General features: G+C 39.7%; 1 non-coding gene across 1 annotated transcript; it reads left to right on the forward strand.

Annotated features, from left to right (window-relative positions):
* The first annotated feature begins 1,910 nt into the window (after positions 1-1,910).
* TRNAL-AAG lies at positions 1,911-1,991 on the forward strand. The gene has a single exon. It is a non-coding gene; the product is annotated as a tRNA-Leu (tRNA).
* The last annotated feature ends 8,149 nt before the right edge of the window (positions 1,992-10,140 follow it).

Genomic DNA, 10,140 nt, shown 5'->3' on the forward strand with positions numbered 1-10,140 from the left:
GCACTTTTGATCTAACCGAACTTACGTAATATAAGAGTATATAAGTTTACAAAGTTCGGTTCTTTCGCAAACTCGAACCTCACAGCTAACCAACCGAACTCTGAGTTCGGTTTCTGCGATAAAATTGTGAAGTTACCGAACTTAACAAACAAAAAAAAAAGTGAAGTTCCAGCATCTATTGGCTAAGTTCGGTTACTTTGTAGTTTTAAAATTTTTTGCGAACAAACCGAACTCTATTTGTTAAGTTCGGTTATTTTGGAACTCAACATAGTGGCCACAACAACACAGTTCGGTTATACTGGATTTGTTTTTTTTTTTCGGTTCTAAGGGTGGAGTTCGGTTACTTTGTAGTTTTAAAATTTTTTGTGAACAAACCGAACTCTATTGGCTAAGTTCGGTTATTTTGGAACTCAACATAGTGGCCACAACAACACAGTTCGGTTAGACTGGATTCGTTTTTTTTTTCGGTTCTAAGGGTGGAGTTCGGTTACTTTGTAATTTTAAATTTTTTTGCGAAACAACCGAACAGAGAGTTTGGTGACTTAGTTTTAAATCCAATAGAACCGAACTGTTCTTCGTGTTCTTCATTTTCAAGAAGTTCGGTTAGTAAACTAGGGTTTTTTGGAAAATCGACCTAACCGAACATGGCTCTGTAACTCCTATTAAAACCCTATTGTGATGATTTCTATTCGATTGAAGCAATCAAAATCAAATTAAAGCGAAGGGTTTGTTGGAAAACACCTCCGGAGTGCTCCCATGGCAGAATCAGGTTGCGGCTGGCGTCTTTTATACTCGATAAAATTATTATGTAACCGAACTTAATTGTGATTGCATTGATGTTGTTACATTTCTTAAATAGGCGGTGGTGGTGGTGGTGGGAGGAGGTGATGGTGGTAATCGGTGGTTGGTGGTGGTGATAATCGGAGGATGTGGTGGTGGTAATCGGCGGTGATGGACGATGGTGGTGGTGTTGGTAATCGGTGGTTGGTGGTGGTGATAATCGGAGGTGGTGGTGGGAGGAGGTGGTGGTTATATATAGGTGGTTATTAGGTTGGTTTTAAACTAAATTAGATTGAGGGTAGGTTAGTCATTTCAACGTTTTAGGACACCCCTTATCACTATAGGGAAGGTGGCCTAACAAAACCATGGTCCCCTCAAAAAAAACATAGTCCCTAAAAAAATCATTCAAATATATCGTGGGATCAAAATTAAGGTGGTCCAATCACATTTAGTTGATTAAGATTTGACACATTAGTTTGTCTGGGGACAAAATTAAAACTTCAAAACACTTCAAAAGTTCTGTTGGAACTGAAGACATATTATCATTCATTGAAGTGGCTTCAAGCTCTTATTCTTTTTTGTCCGACCCGCTTTACGAACTTCAGGTTAAAGACGTCGCTTTGCGTCTTAGTCTTTCAGTCCTTTTAAGTTCCAGACTTGGGAGGGTGCCCCTCGTTAGTGTGTAAAAAGATTGCAAGTCAATATAATTTCTGAAAATTATTCTTGTCCAATTGTGTGTACGATAGTAGTTTAGTAGTTTTTCCTTGGAACTAAATCTAATCATGTTACTTTGGTTTGCAACTGTGAATTATTACATGTGAAAGAGTGTTTTCTGCTTTCTATGGAGAAGACAGAAAGTTAAAAGGTTATTAGTTTATTTGCGGTTTGGGAATTCAACTTATGGATTTGTATGTACATTCTTTTTCATTTGAGCATGGAGGCTGGAGCTTTATTAGTACATACCAACTGAGAAGAATGAGGCCGAGAGAGATATCCAGCAAAATAAGGTAAGGCTTCCTTTTCGAACGAATTGCTTTAGGCTTTGCTACAAATTTGCAAAGCTTATCCTTTGCGGAGTTTTCACATCAATCCTTTTTATGTAGCTTTTGTCTGCCTTCGATCTCAACAACGTTGATATGGCCGAGTTGGTCTAAGGCGCCAGCTTAAGGCGCTGGTCCGAAAGGGCGTGGGTTCAAATCCCACTGTCAACATTTCATTTTTTGTTGCCACTGTCACCAGTTAATTTTTGTTTTTTTGACTCTACTTTTGCTTCTCAAGAGCAAATTAAGCATACAATTATTTCAATGTGATGTCTTGATTTTTGAGAAAATGGTAATATTCCCTTGTAGCAAAGCTTTCAATCATCTCAAGTCCAATTAGGGGTGCAACAAGTCGCCCTAAGCAGGCATCGGGGTGTTAAGAATGGTGCGAGTGTTTATGCACTGCACTTAGTAGAATGTGGTTAAAATTGTATATGTGGCAACACTTAGTAGTGTCAAGAATTCGAGTTATCTAGTTATATCCATCAAAACAATGTTGTTTTTTTAAGGTTCCATCTTCGTGATTTTAGTCTCACATGGATGGACAGAAACTTATGTGTCTTATAATTTTCGTGATGTCAAGTTTCATACGATCATCATGTCATTTATTTGTAGTATATAAACATATTAATTTGAGTCCAGAGACTCCGAAATTTCCCGTCAATTTAGATCGAAACAAGTATGGAAACAAGAGTCAGTGCAAGTACATGAAACAAATAAGATGTCGGAGGAAACTAAAAGAAATTCTCCACACATCCTAAAACCAACTTTTACACAAAACATGTTGTTATTAGAACACTCATGGTAAACTAAGTCTTCAGTTAGTTAGAAAATCGGGTAATGAATTTTGTTATTCAGTTAGTTGTAATACGAAATTCGTTACTCGTGTAACGCTGTGACATTTGCTTCATGTCGTGTGTTTGTTATTGTTCTTCATTATTAATGAAGTATGAGCACTTCTAGAGCTTAAATAACCATAAGAGTTAGCCTAATTTATTTGAACAACCATGGCTTATTTCTAAGCAAGAAAACAACAATTACAAAGCTAGCAAACTGAACCAACAACCAAATTTGCCGGATAGTAGTGATGCATATGTGATATGTCTAATCAGAAACGAAAACAAGCATAAACAAGTTTGAGATGCTAGTTATTTTCTAATTTAAATAGTTCAAAGCACAACTGTCTTATTTTCAAGAAAAAGATCCAGCAAGAAACCAGATTTCAAGGAAGATGCAAGGAGATTGATTTCAGGTTCAATGTAAACTACTGTACGAAATGCATCATCCTTTTTACATATAGCTAGAAATTAAAATTTTAACTGGTCCAACAACCAAATTACATAGTGATGATGCATATGCCGGACCAGAAACGAAAACAAGGAAAAACCAATAATCCCATTTGTCTTAAAGCAAATAAACAGACACACCTAGCTACTTAAGTTTTATTTACACTTTCATCATCCTCCACGTGTACAGAAAGAAACACGTGGAAGGCATGCGAAGCGAGACATCAAAACATGATAGCAATCATCTCATCAGAAGATGCCCTCGGTCAGCAGATCTGACGGTCAGGGACAGAGGACCACAGAGGTATGATGGCTCAGAGGAGCACCAGATAATACCCCTTGGGTATTAACACACCCAATCCCGAGGAAGATCCCAGATCAACGGCCGAGAGGAAGTTTGGCTGACACAGACGTGACCAGACAAAGAGACACTTGTCTGACACGAGCAGACATCCATCTACCCGCATTAAATACCAAAGAGATATACACGTGTCGATCAGCTCATGGAAGAAGCGAGGATAACCTTTCGTATTCAAGCTCAGGCCGCGGTATATGCCGAAGACCTCTGCCTAATGGGCACAAATCACAAGAAGATAAGATTGTAACGGCACTTCAGCAGTAGGACCCACGTTCCAACCCTATAAATACCCCTCTCCACTAAGAGAGAAGGGGGGAGACCATTTTTGGAGAGCAATTAGAGGAGAACATAGGAGAGAGAAATAGGAAGAGTAAGTAATCCCCCTACTTCCGCAGACCTATGTATATTCTAAAGTCATTCGACTATCTTTGTAACCATTCAATACATAGTAAAACACCAAACCCCGTGGATGTAGGCCTTAGTGCCGAACCACGTAAATCTGTCTCATTTACATTTCAGCACCTTACATTCAGCGTTAAACCTCATATGCTTTATATTTATACTTGATTCTCGATTTATTCCTTTATACGAACATTATTTATGATAATATTCGACTAGACAATGACAAGCCGAAGGCTTCGAGTCGATGAATCAATATAATCATCCCGTTATGCATACGACGTAAAATTATAGAATTAGGATGTATGCGAATATTGTTTGTGAACACGTAGGTGGCTTCGTGATTTATGTGTTCACAATCTGGCGCTAGAAACAGGGAACTTCTTCACCATCACCACCCGCGGCAACTTCTTCTTCAAGATCACCACCCGCGGCAACTTCAGCCTCACCATCACCACCCGCGACAACTTCTACTTCACCATTACCACCTTCATCATCAGGGTAAGAAGTGTCGGTACGCTCTTCTCGTTGGACATTTCTTCATCCTCACCACACCCTTGGTTTACGGGACTCGTAACCTCCTCATAACCCTCAGCCTCACCGATAACCGCAGTAGAAGATTGTTTGGGTCCAAGTTTCTTCTTCTTCGACACCTACAAACCAGTATACATCCCACAAAGGCTCATTTTTCCCTCACTTCAAAAATGAAAATTATTTCAAGCAAGGAAAAATGGGCAAATAGAATAGAGAATATATGAAGAAACTATACCTTGGCAGCAGCAGCACCCTTTGGTGGATGGATAGCACCAGAACCCTCCTCCTCATCTCCATCAACGACATCGAGAGCATAAGGAAAATTCATGCCCGCGAAATTAGGACGCCAAGGACAGAAATCTCCATAACGAGCAGGAGGAGTTTCACGAGGCTTGCTATTTTCAGAAGGACGCCAACCGCGTGGACCCGGAATCTATCCGTAAGCCCAAGGACCAACTACCTCAATAACAGTAGCATGTCATTCATAATCATGGTCACGCTTAATCCTTTCACGAGCAGGAAAGAGTTTCCGTTTAGCAGATCCCTCAGTACCAGGAACATACTTCAGCTTGGCATCACTCACCTCACCCAAAAGACGAATTTCACCACGGGGAGAAGCAATATTACGAAGACTAACACTCCACGACTTACGGTTTCTGCTGTTGACATAATCCCCAAAAGAACTGTTAAAGTTCTGAGGAGTGTACCACTCTCTCTCAATAGGATTTGGAACATAGCAGGTCATCATAATCTCTCCCTTGCTCCGCAGATAACATTCCTTCAGTGAACGAAGATAATTCCTAGATAGTTGTGACACGGAACGATTATGAGTGTTCGTGGAAGAGCCTTCACGACTAGCCAACACGTCATAATAAAAGGAGTCACCCGACTTATATAAGGGCAACATAAGACCCGCCTCGAAGGCTCCAACCGTAGTCAACAGATGAAACTCGTCAAACTGATAATTAGCAAGGAGCTCGTAGGTGATATCATCGTCAGGAGCATAAAAGCGAACCTCAAAAGCTTGGAGTTCATGTGTTTCCTTGAACATTTCAAGATCAATATGCTTGAAAGTGACCTTCTTCTTACCAACTGAAATGATGCGTATCACGGGGACAGTTTCTTCTTCGTCTGCGGAATCAGAAGAAGGACCCAATTCCGAAGCTTTCCTTTTAGAAGGAAGATTTGTAGACGGATCAGCTCTCGACATAGTACCCTTGGAGTACTTCCCTTTGAAAGAAACCGCGGGAGGAGGCGGCAAAGATTTCTGTGGAAGCACTGAAGGAGGAGCTATTGAACGAAGGGGCGGAGCATCCACTATTTTAGTACGAGGAGGAGGAGCCCGCGTGCTCCTAGAATCATCACGAGGAGGAACCTGTGTACTCCTAGAACCTTCACGAGGACGATAAGGGGCGCGGTTAACAACATACCTAGACCCAGAAGGACCCTTCGGCATATCCCCTTTCTTAGAAGGCATAATCTTCGCACCGGAGGAAGACGAAACCCTATGACCCCGAGGATCCGATTACGAGGACTCGTAAGGACCTTCCCCAAGTGGAGATCTGTCAGGATCTCTACGCGGAGGGGATCTTGGCGGACTAGATGACGGAGTTTGGTAAGGAGCCCGCGGACGATCATACATATCTACAAGGAAACACAAAAACAGTTTAGAGAAGAATACGAGGAGATCACTAAAGATCAAAAAACCCATAATTGATGGGTCATCCGGATAAACATGAAAAACCCTAAGAAACTAAAAAATATTCCATCCGACTCCAGGGATAATACTCATATACAGATTCACAGACGCTGTAACAAAGAACAAGGGCAAGCATATATGCTTCGACATGTATAATCTTCATCGCAAAACCAAGAACACAGCAGCAGGAGACGAACGGATAGATACATCGATAAATCAATGATGAACAACCATTGAAAAACCCCATACCTGTATAGAAGAGGACGACAAGCACCAACCGCATTCGAAAAAAGGAGGATCGGAGATATCAAAAGATACAGTGGCAGCAACAATCAAAAACGAAAGAAGCAGAAGAAAGAAACATAAAATTGAATGCTATATTCTTCACAAGAACAGTGATAATAAATGACTAAAGAACAAGAATAAGAAAACAAGAAGAGAATGAACACTGACAAGAAAAGGATAAAAGTTTTTTTCACATTCTCTTTCCTATTTATGAAGCTAGAGAAGACAATAACTGCTCCTCGTACCAAGGAGCAGTTATGGGAGAAGTTAATGCAAAGTTGGAAACGTGTAGGACTACCTTTCTTCTTCAAAATTGCAAAATACGCCCAAGTTAGAAGAAGAGGGGCAAATTTTATGTACACCTTTCATCCTCCTCCACGTGTACAGAAAGAAACACGTGGAAGGCATGCGAAGCGAGACATCAAAACATGATAGCAAGCATCTCATCAGAAGATGCCCTCGGTTAGCAGATCTGACGGTGAGGGACAGGGGACCACAGAGGTATGATGGCTCATAGGAGCACCAGATAATACTCCTTGGGTATTAACACACCCAATCCCGAGGAAGATCCCAGATCAACGGCCGAGAGGAAGTTTGGCTGACACAGATGTGACCAGACAAAGAGACACTTGTCTGACACGAGCAGACATCCATCTACCCGCATTAAATACCAAAGAGATATACACGTGTCAATCAACTCATGGAAGAAGCGAGGATAACCCTTCGTATTCAAGCTCAGGCCGCGGTATATGCCGAAGACCTCTGCCTAATGGGCACAAATCACAAGAAGATAAGATTGTAACGGCACCTCAGCAGTAGGACCCACGTTCCAACCCTATAAATGCCCCTCTCTACTAAGAGAGAAGGGGGGAGACCATTTTTGGAGAGCAATTAGAGGAGAAAATAGGAGAGAGAAATAGGAAGAGTAAGTAATCCCCCTACTTCCGCAGACCTATGTATATTCTAAAGTCATTCGACTATCTTTGTAACCATTCAATACATAGTGAAACGCCAAACCCCGTGGATGTAGGCCTTAGTGCCGAACCACGTAAATCTGTCTCATTTACATTTCAGCACCTTATATTCAGCGTTAAACCTCATATGCTTTATATTTATACTTGATTCTCGATTTATTCCTTTATACGAACATTATTTATGATAATATTCGACTAGACAATGACAAGCCGAAGGCTTCGAGTCGATGAATCGATATAATCATCCCGTTATGCATACGACGTACAATTATAGAATTAGGATGTATGCGAATATTGTTTGTGAACACGTAGGTGGCTTCGTGATTTATGTGTTCACATAAGTCAATGGGGTTAATGTTTGACATATGATGCATCATTAGTGCGTGCCATATTCATAATTTGTATTCTTTGCATGACAAAGAGAACTATCCAATAATGTCCCAAGATGATTATGAACAACTTTGATTTCATTTTAACCAAATCAAACAGGAATTTGTTTTACCTTAATAGAATTCGATATCTTTTAGTAAGAATATGCTCATTTTTAGTACCTCGTAGGAGTCTGTATATGCAATAAGGACAAATTAGATATCTGAATATCCCATTTTAAGGGAGTTATATGGATTCAGATCCTGTAAAGATTGCAGCTCAAGGTTTAGAGAAGTTTAAGAAGGATAACTGTGATACTTATTATTATAGACACAAGTGGTCGCCATGTACGGGAAGGTTCTCTATTTGAAGAGATGCGTCAACTTGCCGAGGCTATGGAACCAGATTTTGTTATTTTTGTGATGGATAGGGTCAAGCTGCATTCATCAGAGCTCAAAGAATCTATATTGCTGGATAGGCTATGCACGACTTTGAAGTAGTCTTCGATGTTAAGTCCTTTGTCAGAAAAGTCCATGAGGTTATGCCTATGGAGCATCAAACTGAAATGTTACAGAAATTGTTCGAAGGACACTTTACATTATGTTTGGAGGAGAAAGAAAGTTAGAAGGGTTTTAGTTTATTTTCGGTTTCGGAAGTCAATTTATGGATTTCCTCACGAATGAACTGCTTTAGGATATTGCTTAATTTGCTACAAATTTGCAAAGCTTATTCTTTGCAAGGATGTATTTGCTCAGTCGCAGATCTATGTTCAGTCTCTGCCTGGCATCTCAATAACCAGTGAATTATGTTATTTTTCCGGTTATTTACTTCAAACGGCCAGTCCAGTGAAAATGAAGATAAACTCATTTGGCAGAAAGAATCATATCTGCCAGACAACCATTCCTTAGTATCGAGCATCGGTCTGTAATTGATATTTGGGAGAATCTCTTCAAACCTAACTCCGAGAGAAAGTTAAATAAATTTTATAGACCTTTACATTTTGCCCAAGTCCTATAACAGGCTAAATTGCCAAGTGCCTAGATTTCCACAAACCTATAAAAACGGTTGAGTCCAAAACCTCTCAAAAAAGAACAAATTAGTCCACCTCGATCCAACTAGGAATAGATTAGTCCAAAAAATGTATGAAGACGCTGCGGACCTCCACACGTGTTTCATAAGGCACACGTGCAGCGAATGAAATCAGTTCTGTAACTGACACAATGAACGTGGTTGCGACACGTTTGCTCAAAAAAGAAACTGAATTAAAGATTAAAAACTTCGGCGTAACAGACAAAACAATAAATCCATTTTAATTGTTTTGCAGACTAAAAGCAAAAGAAAAAAATCGGTTGAAATTTTGCAGACAAACCCTAGAAATTTCTTCAAATTATTGAAAACATTTCTTCAAAAAGCCTAAAATCTTACTAATCAAAACATCTAGATGAGTGCAGTATCAGTAACATCATGTTGAGAGGGAAAAAAGTAGCTTTAAAGACAAACACAACACCAACAGTGGAAGATTCAACATCAATTGAAGAAGAAGTTGCGGTAGAATAAATTCAAAAATCAACATCACCAAGAACGAGATCAAAGTCAACATTAAAAGATTCAACACCAATTTCATCCCCAACTCCATTAGTTGCAGCAGAAGAAATTCGGAAATCAACAGGACCAAAAACGAGATCGAAGAGATCATTAGAATATTCAACATCAATTTCAGTACCAGAAACTTCAAAACATTGATCACCATTTAAGAAGAAATCAAATCCTTCAAAGCCTCCAAAGTATTCAAAGGCTTCAACATCTGTTAAAATAAAAAAAAAAGGTAACAATTCAAGTCCAGTTCTGTCTATTTTTGAGCAATTTCTTGTATCGGTGTACAGATCTGTACACCGCCATGTTGTTGCAGTGATTCATGTCTAGTTCTATTTTGTTTTTGAGAAATTTTTGTGGGAATTGTTTTTGGTGTGTACAGATCTGTACACCGCCATGATATTGCAGTGATTCATGTCTAGTTCTATCTTGTTTTTGAGCAATTTTTGTGGGAATTGTTGTTGGTGTGTACATACTAGTACACCACAATGCTGTTGAAGTGATTCATGTCATGTTCTATCTGTTTTTTAGCAATTTTTATTGGAATTGTTGCTGGTGTGTACATACTAGTACACCACAATGTTGTTGCTGTGATTCATGTCATGTTCTGTCTGTTTTAAAAATGTTTCTGTAGCAATGTACTGGTTTGTACACCAGCATGCTATTTCACCTTCATATGGCCTAATGTGTGTGTTGTGCCGTCACTTGTGTTTACCGGTGTACACACCTTTGCACCAACATGCTGTTTCAACTTTATTTGGCATGTTGTGTGTGTTGTCAACCTGTTGTGCCGTCACTTGTGTTTACTGGTGTACATATCTTT

Source organism: Papaver somniferum, chromosome 1 (assembly GCF_003573695.1).
Source record: "Papaver somniferum cultivar HN1 chromosome 1, ASM357369v1, whole genome shotgun sequence".
NCBI lineage: Eukaryota > Viridiplantae > Streptophyta > Magnoliopsida > Ranunculales > Papaveraceae > Papaver > Papaver somniferum.